Genomic DNA, 15,747 nt, shown 5'->3' with positions numbered 1-15,747 from the left:
CTGCGCACACGGGAGGACCCGTTGTGCACGACCGCCCATCTTCTGGTTCCCAACGACGAAGCGACCGGTAAATACCGCACGCTATCGCCGCCTCCCGCGGCAAACCCTGTGGTATGGCTTCGTCCGAAGAATGCGGCGCGCACGGGAGATCCCGGCCGCCATATTCACGGCGCGTGCAAATGTCCGCCGCCGAAGTCGCACCCCCATTCCCCAGCCGGTGAGTCAAAAGCCCTTCTTACGTAGCCTTGCCCTTCCAAGGAAAACCTTGTTGATATATAGCTAGCCGGCATGCTCTGTATTATTTGCAAGTGCAATAAATAGCATTCGAGTAGTAACACTCTGTCGCCCCCGTCCTTGTCCCCTTTGTTCCCTCCGCGGGTCGCCAGCGAGGACGCAGCACCTGCGGAGTTAGGAGCGGGGCGGAAGACCGTTCCCCCTAAACCCCACAGGCGACGACCGAGACACCTCCACCAAGTGTAAGGTGTTTATTGAAGCACCAAGACCGTATGCAACGTCCGCAAACCAAAGCGACGGGGATAGCGTTCGAACCAATTGCAGCTTGCCAACAGTGCAGTGCCAACAAGGCTTCGGCTCCACTTCGTCTATCTCTTCAGGTTGGCGCGCGAGCTGATGGCGATCGGGATTACTACAGCACATATATCTTATTGCTATATTGAACTCAAAATATCCCCCTGAAAATCCCACTAAAAGTATAGCAGCGTTGTTTATGTCAATCGAATTGCGTGCCGTGCCACTGCAAAGGATTGTTCTAATAGCTCACTGACGATCATATTTCATGCATGGAGCTAGGTTGTGCAGTCTTGGCCTTCGCAGCTGCTGACTACCAAGAGTTTTGGCGTCTGTAAAGCGGCATTTGGAGGTGTGCCCAGTGTACTCTCCTTTTCGACACCAAGTGAGAAGTGACACCCAGTGCGTGTATACGTTTTGCGGGTCGCCGCACCCTCGACGAGCAGTGTGCTGCCGTACATGTACCATATTCACGCTTCTGGATTATAGAGAGCCTCAACCGTAGGTATGTTTTATATATGAAATTGCTTATGTATACAAGCAGTAAAAACAAGGCCTGGGGCCGATTGTGGCACCGATCATCAGCTTCTTGTTGCCAAAATTAAGCTTCGATTGAGGAAAACGCAGAAAACTAGAAGGCCTTTCAGGTATGATCTGGATCAAATTCCATTAGAATATGCTGTAGAAGTGAGGAATCGATTTCAAGAATTAGATCTAGAAGACAGAGAGCCCGAAGAGATGTGGACTGATGTTCGTGATATAATACAAGAAGTTGCTACTAAGGTAGTTCCAAAGCAAAAGAAATGCAAGAAAGCAAACTGGTTATCTAAAGAGGCTTTGCAAATAGCTGAGGAAAGGAGGATGGCAAAAGTTATGGGGGAAAGAGAAAGATACAAGGTTCTCAATGCGGATTTTCAGAAAATAGCAAGGAGAGATAAGAATGCCTTCCTGAACATACAGTGCCAAGCAGTTGAGGACAACAGCCAATTAAGGAACACAAGAGCTCAGTATAAGACAATCAAAAATATCAAAGGAAGCTTCTGTGCTAAGCTGGGCTTGATAAAGGACAAGCGAGGCAAGGACCTCACTGAAGCCTCAGAGATAAAGAAGAGGTGGCAGGAATACACAGAACTGTACAAGAAGGACCCGAATGTGCAAACCCAACAGAAGACGGTTGTGATTACTGATCTCGAGCCGGGCATCCTGAAGAGTGAAGTTGAATGGGCCTTAGCCAGCCTTGCTAAGAACAAAGCTAGCGGAATTGATGGCATTCCAGCTTAGTTGCTTCAAAACCTCAACCATGCCGCTGTTAACATTCTGCATACATTATGTCAGAAGATTTGGACAACCCTGCAGTGGCCACAGGATTGGAGGAGGTCAGTTTACATCCCCATTCCAAAGAAAGGCAGTGCCAAAGATTGTTCCAACTCACGATCGCGCTTATTTCGCATGCTAGCAAGGTGATGTTGAAAATCCTCCAAGGTAGGCTGCAGCAGTATGTGGATCGGGAGCTTCCGGACGCGCAAGCTGGGTTTAGCAAGGAACTAGAGACCAAATTGCTAACCTTCGCTGGATCATGGAAAAAGCAAGAGAGTTCCAGAAACCTATCTACTTCTGCTTTATTGATTATGCAAAAGCGTTTGACTGCGTAGATCACAGCAGATTGTGGCAAGCTCTCCAAGAGATGGGAGTTCCAATTCACCTCATCTGTCTCCTCAGGAACCTGTATGAAGGGCAAGAGGCCACAGTCAGAACTGGGCATGGTCTTACTGATTGGTTTCCGATCGAGAAAGGAGTGAGACAAGGCTGCATACTGTCGCCCTGCCTATTTAACCTATATGCAGAGTGCATCATGAGGAAGGCCGGTCTGGACGAGTCTTCAGCTGGAGTGAAGATTGCTGGAAAACGTATCAACAACCTTAGATATGCGGATGATACCACTTTAATGGCAGAAAGTGAAGTGGAACTCAAGAGACTTCTGACGCGCGTAGAAGAAAAAAGTGAGAAGTTTGGGCTTAAACTGAACATTAAAAAGACAAAGATCATGGCGTCCTGCCCTATCAAGTCCTGGAGCATCAATGGACAAGAAGTGGAAGCTGGAAGTGGATTTTCTGTTCTTCGGCTCCAAGATTACCTCGGAAGGAGACTGCAGCCATGAAATTAGGAGACGCCTGCTTCTGGGAAAGAGAACAATGGTTAGCCTTGACCGCCTAGTAAAGAGCAGAGACATTCGTCTGCCAACCAAGATCCGTATAACTCGTGCTATGGTCTTTCCAGTTGTGACGTATGGATGCGAGAGTTGGACTGTGAAAAAGGCTGACCGCCGAAGAATTGACGCGTTTGAATTGTGGTGCTGGCGAAGACTCTTGAGAGTTCCTTGGACTGCCAGAAGATCAAATCAGTCGACATTGTCGACCATAAACCCTGACTGCTCATTGGAGGGTCAAATTCTGAAGTTAAAGCTCAGCTACTTTGGTCATCTGATGAGAAGAGAGGAGTCGCTGGAGAAAGATTTGATGTTGGGAAAGGTTGAGGGTCGTCGGAGAAGGGGTGGGCAGCGAACGCGATGGTTAGATGGCATCCTCGAGGCACTGCAGATGAAGTTATGTGAGGTTAGGAAGATAGTGAGAGACCGGAAGGCGTGGCGTGACATGGTCCATAGGGTCACGAAGAGTCGGACACGACTGAACGACTGAACTGAACTGATCTAACTATTTCGTGATCCCCTTCAAGTTCAATATACAGTCGTGCCCCGTTAATATGGACGACCCGAATTATGGACAGTTGTTCTGGGGACGAAGCCTTTTCAATGTATTTATGCCTTATTAATATGGAAACTCGCTGTTCGGACAATGAACAGGGGAAGAATACACGCGCCCCACTTGGGCCCATGTATTTTTGTCTCGTTAATATGAACAGTGCTTGAAAACAAAGCAGAGGAGTCCGAACGCAAGTTAAAGAAGGGCGCGCCGCCCGCGAACCTACGCGACAGCCGATACGGCAGGATGCCTGAACGAGTCCTGTGGGGTTGCAAAGAACCAAAGCGGGCATGTCGCCGTTCTAAGGGAGGGGGAGCGCAAGAGCGGAGAAAAACGTACACAGCAAACCGAGGGTCAGCGCAAGAAAGACCCCGAAAGAGGGGAACCAGGAGATTTCTCGGTGCAGCGGAGGTGCCGCCGCAGTCAGGAAAACAGCAACATGTGGTTGCAATAAATTCTGCTGAACGTGAACAGAGAGGTCGGTAAAAGCGTAAGAAAGAAATGACAGGAAGAAAGACAAGTGCCTACAGTGGCGGTGGGAATTGAAGTTTTCTTTCCCAAAGAGCAATGTGTATTCCATGAAGCCGTTAACGCTTTGCGGTGAGAATTAAGACACACTCGCAAAGTAGAACGACAAAAGAAAGGCGACGTACGAACACGCAACCGGGACCGGGCATCCCGTCCTGAACGCGCTTCCCTCTCATGCTCCTGGTTTTCGTCCGTGTTGCGCTGCCGAACTGCCAAACTATGCCCACTAGGCGGTCCGTATGTCGGCTTCGCTTTGAGTCAACGATGCGGCCTTGGCAAGGTCTGAGCTCTTCGTAGTCGGCTAGCCGTCGTTCTAAACTATACTTCAGCTTGCAATGTTTGTTTTATGGGAACACATAAAAAGGGCGCCAAGAAGATGGGACGTTCGATAACCCTCCGCATAGCAGCTTGCCAACTTGACTCCCTTGGTTCCTTACAGAAACAGTACAAGGCAAAAAAATAAAGAATCAGAAGAACGAAAAGGCAGAAAGGTTAACTAGGCAAAAAAGTGCACAGCATCAGGAGCCTGTAACCCTCAACTTGAGTCTGGCTTTTGGCATGGCGGTAGTTAAACGCAAAAGAATAGAGCTGAACGCAGGCGCGAAGAAATTTGTGAATATAAGCGGCAAAAGCCATCTCAGTCAATCCAAGTTGCGAGGGACTAGTATCGACAGCTCAGCTGTTTCCTCGCCTCAGGAGAATCTCAAGCAGCTACTTAGCGGCTACTTTGCTCAGTTGAAGAGGCCATTTTGGAAGTGGCGGTGAGTAGAGAATCAGACGCTGATTCATCGGCCAGTGCGGAGTTCATGCTCGAAAGTTCGACCAACACAAAGCCCAACATCACGGGTGTCATGGTAAGCGAGTCGCTTCAGATTGCACTACAATTTTTCGAAGGCAACAATGGCAAGGATAATGCACTAAAAATTGCCGGTGTTCTGTGAAATTTTGAGTCCAGTGCGCACCGTTATGTACAAAAGCAGTTGTTAATTACAATTCTCTTTTCTCAATAAAATCCTTTTTGTTTTTATTCGTGACTCGTTAATATGGATGACTCGCTTTATGGACAGTTTTGGTCGGAAACCAAAGTGTACATATTAACGAGGCACGACTGTATACGACTAGTAGCAATGACCTTAGTAAATTCCGTACATACAACAGGTAGTATGCTGATTAGTCTAATTTTTCAAGTCCTTAGCATGCCCCTTCTTAAAGGGGTCATGCAATGCCTAAAACGGGGTAAAGCAAATCGGTCGAGAGATAGGTACTCCCTCACAGGTCAATTCACCACAAGAATTTTTTAGCTAGCTTCATTAACACCAGAGATATCGGTGATTAAAAATGGCGCTCCACCTCGCTCCCCTCAACTCAACGCTCCGAGACACCAGAAAAAAAAGGAAGAAAACAGCTCGGGAACTCCGCCCCGCTAGACCCGCCCATGACGCTCGGTTCTCACACTTCCGGTCGTCGCGCCTGTTTTCCCCCGAGCGTCGCCCATGCATTCATGGTCTGCCTTTCCCGTCCCGTCTGCGTTTGCATAGCTTTCAACCTTGTCTGCTGTCTTCCTCGGCCGCCGGTGTCTTCAGTTTCTTGACCTCTCGGAATTGTGTGCGACAGCAGCCCGAACGACTCGGGTCGTTCGCGAGCGCATACCTGCAGGTTGGAGTCCACACATACCGGCGGCCGCCGCGGAGGGAGCACTTTCCTTCATATCCCTGTCCCACTCAGCGCAAATTAGCGTGCACTCCTGCCGAGCACGGCTTTCTACAAGACCGCTTTCTTCTCTCATGCTGCCTGGGTCAGCCTCTTTGGTATCGTCTTCTGCGGTTTGACCAACGGCGGCCGGTGACCCCTCGCGGAGTTGACGCGATAGCATCGACTCTGCATGGATGCTGGCAGACGATCGAGCGTGCGAGTTGCCCGCGTGCACATATGTCGTCGTCGCTTTTAGTCCGGAGCTGCTTTCATTATGGTCGGCGAGAGGCATCTCTTGTGCATAACGAATGGAATGTATACGCGTACGTATCACCAAAGAGAGCACGGACTGATGATCGCTACAGAGTTTGGATATCGGATGACAGGTGAGCACGAATTATTCGTCCGCGAATCTTAAAATTGAGATTAACAAAAAGGATAGTGTAGTGTTTTTTTTTTTTTTTTTTTTGACGTCCTTTCGCACATCGTTTAGGAAGTGCCAATGCGCAACGTGCACGCGTGTTTATTTCATGTGTACGCATCGTCCGAGCCAGAATCGACGGCGCAAAACATATCAGCAAAGCAGCTCGGCACATTCAGTTCGGCAGCGCAGGTTGTCACTGATTTTCGCACCGACACGCAAGAATCACGCACATGAGCATGCGAGCGGCTACGCTAGAGACGCAGCGAAGCGGGTGATTCCAAAACGCCGTCCGCCGTGGCTTCGACGCAAATAAGGCCTAGCGACGACCAGGGAGCAGCGCACGATCGGAGTGCCGTCGGTCGCAGCGCCCGCGGACGGCATCTCTGCTGGCGACATCCGGTGCTGCACATAAGCGGTGCGAATTTGTGTACTTTCGCGATGAAGCTGAGGACAGACCTTTTTTGGCGCACGTTTCATTTACACGAAGGTTGATGCTGCCTGCCTTTTTAATCGGTACGGTGTTGAATCGGACCTGCGTGCTCTTTTCGCACTGCTGCACCAACACGCACTTTCAGTCGGACGCACATAGTTTAGGAAGTGCCAATGCGTAACGTGCACGCGTGTTTTATCTCATGTGTACGCATCGGCCGATCCAGAAACAACGGCGCAAAACATGAGCAAAGCAGCTCGCCACATGCAGTTCGGCAGCGCAGGTTGTCACTGTTTTCCGAAGCTACACGCAAGAATCGTGCACAGGAGCACGCGAGCAACTACACTAGAGATGCAGCGAAGCGGACGATTCTAAAATGCCGTCCACCGTGGCTGCGATGAAAAAGAAACAAGGCCTAGCGACGAGCAGGGAGCAGCGCACGACCGGAGTGCCGTCGGCCGCAGCGCCCGCGCCTGGCGGCATCGGGTGCTGCACTTAAGCGGTGCGAATTTGTGTACTTTCGCGATGAAGCTGAGGGTACACCTTTTTTTGACGCACGTTCTATTTAATTATTAACACGCCGCACAAATGGTCGATGCGGCAAAGACGAGACGGGACTACAGTACGCTGCTGCGCCGTCGGTCGGTACATAAAGGTTGATGCTGCCTATTTAATCGGTACGGTGTTAAATCGGACCAGCTAATGCTCTTTTCGCACTCCTGCACCGACGCGCACTTTCAGTCGGACGCCACCACCTTTTCGGTTAATATCGCGAACCGAAGCGCCAAGCTCGGGTTCACGCATGCATTGCAGCACTCGAGCAGACGACTTTCGCAGCTACCGGAAGTGTGTCAGTGACGTAGAGGGCGTCGCGGCTGCAGCCAATGGCAGCCTGTCGTGGCCTGTCACTTTGTGACTGGTGACGTAGGAAATCACGGCAGAATAGTCCCAAATCTCGCCGCCACCAGCCGCGAATTTCAAAAAAACGCTGCTTTTAAAAATTAATAATAAATCGCTGGATTTTTTCCGATGAGTTTTACTTTGAACGAATGCTCGGAAGCATTTGTTCTACACATTGAAAACGTTTGTCAGTGACCTTTCTAGCCGTTTCATGCCCCCTTTAAGGATTAAAATAATGTCAGCATTTTTCCAAAACTCCGGTGATGACGTCATGAGACAGAATGTCAAACACATTACATTCACTGATTACTTTTAACATATATGCCAGTTCTATACTGACCATTGGAATAGAGGTTTTCTTGTGTTGCAGTTTCATAATCAGATATTTTGTTTAATTAGATAATTTACTGGCCTCCTAATTATTCTACTGCCTACCTCTGCTGTGCTATCATTAAAAATGGCTCTGAAATTATCGCTCATTGCTTCTACACTAAGGTCACCTTCCTCGCTTAAAGCTGAATATCTGTTCTGTTCAGAAATCCCGAATTCGTACACCTTGCCTCGTATGGCAAACCTTATTCGGTCCCTCCCAACTGCTGCGGCAAATGTAGTAAGGGAGAGCATGCTGTCGGGCTAGTTGGTGATCCATGAAATCAAGAATTTAGTGCAAGAATAAATAACAACAGACGAAGGACATATAAAACAATTGACTAGCGCTACTGAATCGTCTTAAGTGTTCTTCTTCATCCATTGTTCTTTATTTTTGCGCAAAATTCTTGACCTCATGTAGCAAGGGGCATCAGCTAGTCAATCATCTTGTGTCCTTGGTCTATTGTTCTTTATTTTTGCGCTAAATTCTTGACCTCATGTAGCAAGGGGCAGCAGAAAATTAAGTATGCAAATGAGATTAGGAAGTTTTCAAGGATTAGGTTGCCACAGCTGGCTAGAGGAAGATAGGCATGTGGGGACCTTGATGTCAACAGTGGGACCTGGTCATTTTCAGCGGGTCCAGTGATCAAGATACATAGGATTGGCTTACCTCTTACAAGCAGTTAAGCGGTCACAACCAGGGAAACGACGTTGTGAAGCTGAACATGGTGTTTTATGTCACAGGCTTTGCGTTTCTAGTGAAGAAACCACAAAGCAAACTTCACCACCTAGTCTGCTTTTAAATGCGCCTTTTCTTAGATCTTTGGCCGAATGTGCATGCCAAAGCCGTGTTCCGAACAGTACTTGTGAGCCTAAAACCAGCTGCAAAGATCCTTCACCAGTATACTGAAGATACTGTGAACCTGTGTACACATGTAGAAGTCTCCATACCAGAGGTGGATCGGATAAAGCAAATTCTCGAAGACATCGAGGCTGACGCAATCCAGATTTTGTCCGGAATCTTATCACTGTTGCCAATATATTCATGCTTTGCCAGAGATACGGTGGGCTCTGCAAGCAGCGCATTCTGGTTCAGCCACCTTCTGTGCACTCTAAGTCACTTCCCAGCTTAGTTTTGTCAGCAGCTTGCTGCTGGATCAGTTTGACTGCGCTTGGGGAGGTGGCATGACAGCTACTCCTAATCAGGGAACATTTGGGGACCTCCATCTAGTCTGGCCATGACTCTTCAGGCTGATTTGCAAAGTGTCTGAAGTGCTGCCATCTGTTCATCTGCAGGTTCCTGCTGCAGTACCACTCACGTATGCCAACAGTGTCAGATCCGGTTAGACATGTTTGTCCCGTTCCGTCTTCCACTGTAGCCAGCCGCCTTCATTCCCACGTAGCCGTCCCATCTTTGTGTGGACTCCTGGTGCACACATGACCTTTTTATTTGTTATGAGTGTAGTGTTTCTGGTCACATTGTGCATCACGGTCACCACCGTATATCGCCACCTGCAGATAATCCATAAGCCTGCCTTTAAAGGGAGGCTAAAACGTATTCCGCAAAAAATGAGTTATGTGCGGTATTTAAGTTTTTGTCTGCTGAACAAGACTATCATACTTAAAAAAGGCAGAAAGGAGCGCAAACGGCTGTTTTTACAAGCAAACGAGCACCAGCGGGAGCGCCCTCCAAGCAAACGCCGCTGTTGTGTCATTGGCCGGACCCATCATGACTTCAAGTTTGGGTATGCGAGGCCGGCGCCGGCGGTGTTGCTGCGTGCGCGTCGCTTCAGGGGACTTGAAAGCTCGATCTAAAATGTTATTGATTATTCGAACAATGTAAAACACCTCTAACACTTACCGTCAGCGTTCGAGCAACCAGCAGTTAAAAAAAAAAAAGCGCCACGAAAGACGCTGTCGACAGTCAGCACATTTGCGCGAGTCGAAAAGTGCAAGAGCTGGCCCGCTTTAACAACGGCCCTTTACACACTAAAGCTCATCTCAGTAGCGACACAAGGAATAAGCATTGTATATGATGCAATCATAGTCGACAGCGCGTTTATACAACCTTCGAGTATCGCCCAATGGCACAACGCACGCGCACTGCAGCTGCCAGTCCTATATACCTTTACAGCTAGTTTGCGCGGTGCACTGTTCAACGCAACGCCGAAAATGGTCTGGCTTCAACCGCATCACGAAATCAGACATATTCACAGTGCCGGATGAGGCGAGCTTACCAGAACGGTGCGGGCAGCGAGCATGGCGGACGAGCGCACTCCCTGGTCGTCGCTAGGCCTATATTTTGTTTCGCATCGGCGCCACAGCAGGCGATGTTTGGAAATTGAGCAGCGCTGAAGTACACAAGCTACTCGTTGAACTGCCTACTGCAAATAATTTTGTCTCACAATGAAATGAAGATATCATTTATCACGGCACCGCCTCAGATGAGCTAATGTACACGTACAAGATCGGATGAGCAGCGACGGTACCAGCGACTGCCGCTACAGAGTTGTAAAGAGAAACTTGCTTGTATCACAGTTATACTATCAGCATCTCGCTACAGGTCAGTGAGCCTCAATAAGGGTTAATTTTTAACATTCCGTTATCTCTGCGCTTATTATTTAAGACAGCAATAAATTTGAGCATGCTTTCTTGACGCTAGCGCAAGGGATCCACGGACAGCTTCTGGCAGGCGCGGCATGTGAAGGCAGTGCCAGCAGTGCTGCGTTCAGACGATGCTTGAGCGCGTTGTTGCCGTGCGAGCAGCACGGCAATCCAGACACTGCATTATGACATGCAAATGTCGCTTCATTCTAGCGATTGTATTCATTTCGTTTCCTGTACCTAATTGGTAATTGTTGACCTAGCCGAGAATTGGGCAGCGATCGAGCCGTGTAACAGTGAGCCGCGAATCGCATTTTATTACGGTAACAACGGTGAAACCAGCCGTACAGCAGTGGTATTAACCTAATTAGGTGCGTGAGCAATGACAGAACGGCCACGGACTTCAGTTGAGCTGATTTAATTGAAACCCCAAATGGCCGCAATCGTTGCCAAGATGCAAATCATCAGTGCAAAACGCAGCTGATTCCAAATGCGACTTTTTTTTTTTCCTTTTCATAACAGATGCCCACAGGGCCGAAAACTTCTTATCCTCTGGCCGGAATACATGCGGCGTTTTTTTTCGCCATTTTCGCGCGTCGAAAACTGCCGCGCCGACGCGACACCCAGCTCGAGATGCATGGAACAACGAAGCAGCGCGAGCGCCGCCGCGGATCCCTCGATGCGAAAGGAAATGCATCAGCGAGCGGAAATAACCGCAGAGCGAGGTACGTGAGAGACGCGACGCTGTCCCTTGTGTTAAAATCGAGGAAGTGCTCATTCTAACGCTACTGTGCTAAACGTAGAAAGCGTACATAGGTGCGCAAGGATTTGGCTCGCTCGAATGAGCGATAACTGGGAATGCCCGCTCGGATACCAGCCAAGGTAGATATTTTTACAAATTTCGCTCCAGGGAGCAAACAAACACGTAAAGATCCGAGACTAGGTCGTATACTCACAAAAAAGCGACATTCAGTTCTTGATTAAGCGTTTATTTTTACGATAATCACATTTCTGCAGCCAAACTGCCGCACCTCGTCAGTCATGGCGGCCATGTTGACAGCAGCCACTCAAACCGGATAAGCCAGCTTTCCGCGCTCCTATTGGCTCGCGTCGGCAGTAGCTTCCGGTTCGAGAGAACGCCGCGCCGCCCGTGCGTCAAATATCTGGCAGGGCCAGATCGGCAGCGACGCGCGTTTTTTCTGACGCGGGGCGTCGAGTACGCGCCGTCGGGCGTAAAACGCCGGTTTGACGCGGCAAAAACGCTCCATGTATTCCGTAGGGACACACTAGCGGGGAGCGCGCCGCGCGCGTTCTCCCACCTCCATCATAGTGGACCACCAAAGTTCGCACAACGGACAGCCGGGCTGATAGCCACCAGTTGCTTCACGCACTCACAGGAATGCTAGTTTTCTAATGACGCAAGAAAACAATTTTCGAACATTGAATGATTATTTTACAACTGAGCAAAAGAGGCTCACTAGTCGGAGGGCGTGGAACAACGCAGATCGCCGCTCTGAAACAGCTGTGTATCTGCCGGTTGACCTCATGGGATCTTTGAACACTCGGAACCTTCAGCATATAATGATCGGACTGTAGAAAACAAATAGCACCAGCAGCAGACTGCACTGATCTGTAGATCACTAAAATACAGGACGGAGCGAAGCAAGCGTGTAAAACGCGCGGCCGGACTAGCCGGCCGGCGGGCATTCCCAAATTGGCGTCACAGCCGCCTGTTCCCCAGTTTCAATGCCCCGCCTCTGCCGCTCCTGGCAGCGATGAGGGCGTGACCGCTGCTCGTTTTTAACAAACGATCTGTTTTTCTTAACAGAATTGAAAAAAAATTGACGCATATGATTAACAATACCCCTTCTTTCCAACCACCGAATTTCATGCAATTTGAAAACCGCTTCAGCTTCTCTTTAATCACCTCCTGAGCCCCGGCTAAGTCTGTCCTGCAGACAACTGACACCTCCACTCACCACCTGCCCGCTCGCCACCATCCTCATGATGCCACTCTGTTTCTTTGCCGCATCTTCAACCCAGGAAAACTAGTTACTGCCTGACGCAAGAACTGCGAATATGGATGAACAAATGTAGGACCTCGTATTATTCCTACAAATGTAAGCGGTGGAGGGCATCACTATCTTGTTCCTTGTTGATACTGGCGCTGCTGTATCTGTGATGCGTGGGAAACTGCTGCAAGCTACGAAAAGGGATGACACCATTATGACCTTTCACTTCGCACACCGCTAATGCGCAGTGTCCTTCGCCTTTGACCGCCTGCACAGCCAGGGTCACCATTCACAACTCGTTATGTACCACATAATTTGTCGCTCTCTTGTAGTGTTCCTGTGACACCATTTCATGTTAGGACTTTCTCTTGGACCATGGCACCATCATCTGCGTTAATGCGGCCTAACTAGAACTCCCACGCAGTGCGACTTTAATGAACGATTTGTCTCCCACTTTGAGTAAACTGGCTGTGGCTGCTGACATTGAGCTCCCTGCATATCCATCTTCCTTACAAGAAATAAAGGGGACCTTTATCCTGCAGTGGGCGTAGTCAGGCTGGTTATAACGATGATGAACCTGTACGGTTATGCTCTTGCCATTTTTTTCTTTGCTGCTGCACACTATTGCATCCTCTTCTACCTAATATGTGCACCAAACCCCTACATAAAATGTACACATCCATGGAAACTTACTTGCTGAGATGCGTCATTGCTGCCAGCTAGTGTTTTGTACTTGCCAATGTGCAGAAAGTGCTGAGCATTATTACAAGTCACACTAGCCTAATTTTTTATTTATCTATTTATTTGTATATACTATCAATTTTACTTGGACGAAGATAGGAGTGGACACGTCAAACTTGTAGCAAACTTGGAATGGTGAAGCCATTACATCTAAAAAAACTTTACCAAAAAATACAGACACTTCTCAGTCCTTGGTGCAGCCAGGAAGTGCTGTATGGTGCTTCATTTCTTTCTTCTCTCACATGATGGGAAGTTTTACTGAAGAAATCCAGAAAGATTTTGTTGGGGAGGCAGTTTCAGATAACGAAAATAAGCAGTTGGGCATATATGTGCTTGGTAGAAGAACATAGCTGCTATTCTGCAAGCATGAAACAGCCGCTTGTATGAGTTCTTAACATTTTTTAGTCGCCCGTTTTTGTGAAAAAGGAGTTTGTTTCTAACTAGACACACAGTTTTTGGACATCTCTTGACAGATGAACATAACGCATGTCTGCAAGACCTGAAAGGCAGTGTTCTGCTGTGCCCGAGTGCGTAGTTAGAAAATATTGATACGGGGAGGCCACTGCAGAGATCAAGCTTGTTCAGGAACGATTAAATTACCTCCACCAAGAGATGTTACAGGGATCTACAAGCGATAGCAGTCCGTACCACCAGCATTGATGGCCGCCCAGATTTGTCCACCCTCAGCATCATCTTTAGGCAGTTGTCGCACTTCATCGTCCTCTGCAGCGTGACCAGCGAATACCACTAGTAACAGTATGGTAAGTGCAGTGCATGCCCTCTCATTTTGGAGATTGTAATTTCAGGGGCTAACCAGATGGGTAGTAATTAAGGTCCTTGAATACTTGTAAATGTGGTTAGTACACTGAATTCTCATTTAATGCGGAAAAAAGCTGATTGTTCAAAACAGAGTTTGAGATTGCTAGATCAAACCAGAGCATCTTACTGATGAATTTCATATTGCTTCCTCACAGTAGTAGAAAGTTTTAAATGCATAAATGTCGATGTCCTGCTGATGACAGGAAAGTTGCTTCCAGTACAGACCATATTTTGCCAAGAACATTATGTGCCTTTATTTGGCGGAATGCTGTATAATTGGTCATTCCTTGTTCAAATCCATACAGGTGCATATCCTGCAGAATTTTCATCCTCCTAGTGTGTCTACTCATGAATGAAAGAAAAAGACAAAACAAACTGTATCGCTTATTTCTACGCTTGGGCCACTGTTCAGTGCACTTATAAAATATCTGTATAGCCTTAGTCACTGTAAAAAGCAAAACAAAAAAAACATGGGTGAATTGCATCCTAGTTGATGCCAATAGTTAAGCTTCTTGCTGTCTGTTGAACAGATCAACAAAACTGCAAGGCTCAAATCAGCCACTTGTTTTCCAACATCTCAATCCAGTTGAATTTGTAATTGGACTGTTCAGCGTCAGTGTTTCTTTTGGGCTCAGTAAAGTGTTTCATAGTCACTTCTATTTGTGCTTGAAATACTGCTTGCAAGAAGAAAAAGGAACAACGGAATCTCAACAGTTGTGCTAGTACCTTACAGGTCTGCGCGGATGTGCCTTGTGATCACTGCTGCATATCGCGCGCCAAATGTCTCGATAGGGCAAAGCAGCCCTTGCGAGATCTATCTGTGCAAACATGCGCTCGCTTAAATTAAGTATTTCAAAATTTTAACAAATCAATGTTTTCTCTCTAGGATGTAACTAAGTTTTCTCATCAAGAATACAGTTCTTAATGCTGAAGTTGTGGTGTTAGATATAATTCAGAAATGAACTTTTTTGTAACCGATATTTTCCATGTAGTTGTAACTTCCAGTAGTGGCACTACATTCGCTTTTGCATTTTTCTTCATGGCGCCGTGCTTGAAACATTTAACCATAATCCATAATTTTAAGTTCGGCATTAGAGGCAGAAAATATGGCAGTTACTATGCTCTTACATTTGCTCTTAACAGCTGTGGCTGTCATACGCTTTCCCAGTTGTTATAAGTCGGCAACCAGACCCTTAAACACTGTGCTAGAACATTGGTGTTGTACACTTGCAATGTCGATGAGCAGAGACCACCGATACGCGCAATTCACCTCACCTTGGTAAGTATGCTCCTATTAAAATGTCCATGCATCGGAAACGAGCTTAGGAGAGTACAGTGACTTCAGCGGCTTCTGCGAGGTTAAAATGATTCAATACCAGTTTTAATGGGAATGCGTAGGGGCAAGTACAGAACTTGCTTTACAGATCAGCTTTAACAGTGCTTGGTTTTTTTTTAGCTTGCGTTCTTTACACGTCACTCTGAATCTGTGCCAAACCTGGAGCATCGATGTTTTGCGGGTTGTATTTGTTTTTAGTCTATGTCTTTAACGCTAGATTTTTGCCCATGTACTTCGATAAACTGCAAAAAAAAATCTTTGCTAGTCATAGCGTGTCCCATGTCACACTCCTACCAACAATCTTTATTTGCACTGTTCAGCTGACTTGAAGGGGAACAGCGCACCAGGTTGCTTGAGGCGAATTTTTACTTGCAGGCTCAAAAAGTTCCACAAAAATCCAAACAGCTGCAAACTCTAGTACTGTATGCATGACCGTTATGAGACCCACATATACAGTTAAAATTTCATTTAATGAAGTTAAGGGGAGCTGCAAAATATTTCGTTACATCGGCAACTTCGTTAAATCGACGAAGTCATTTCTCGGTCACTTATTTCGATAAAGTCAAGTATTATATGGTGTCGCAGCATCAGGGAAGTACCGCGGC

The sequence above is a fragment of the Amblyomma maculatum genome, chromosome 1, assembly GCF_055883805.1.
Source record: "Amblyomma maculatum isolate TAMU_Amacu chromosome 1, ASM5588380v1, whole genome shotgun sequence".
NCBI lineage: Eukaryota > Metazoa > Arthropoda > Arachnida > Ixodida > Ixodidae > Amblyomma > Amblyomma maculatum.
Note: the sequence above shows the minus strand (reverse complement) of the source record.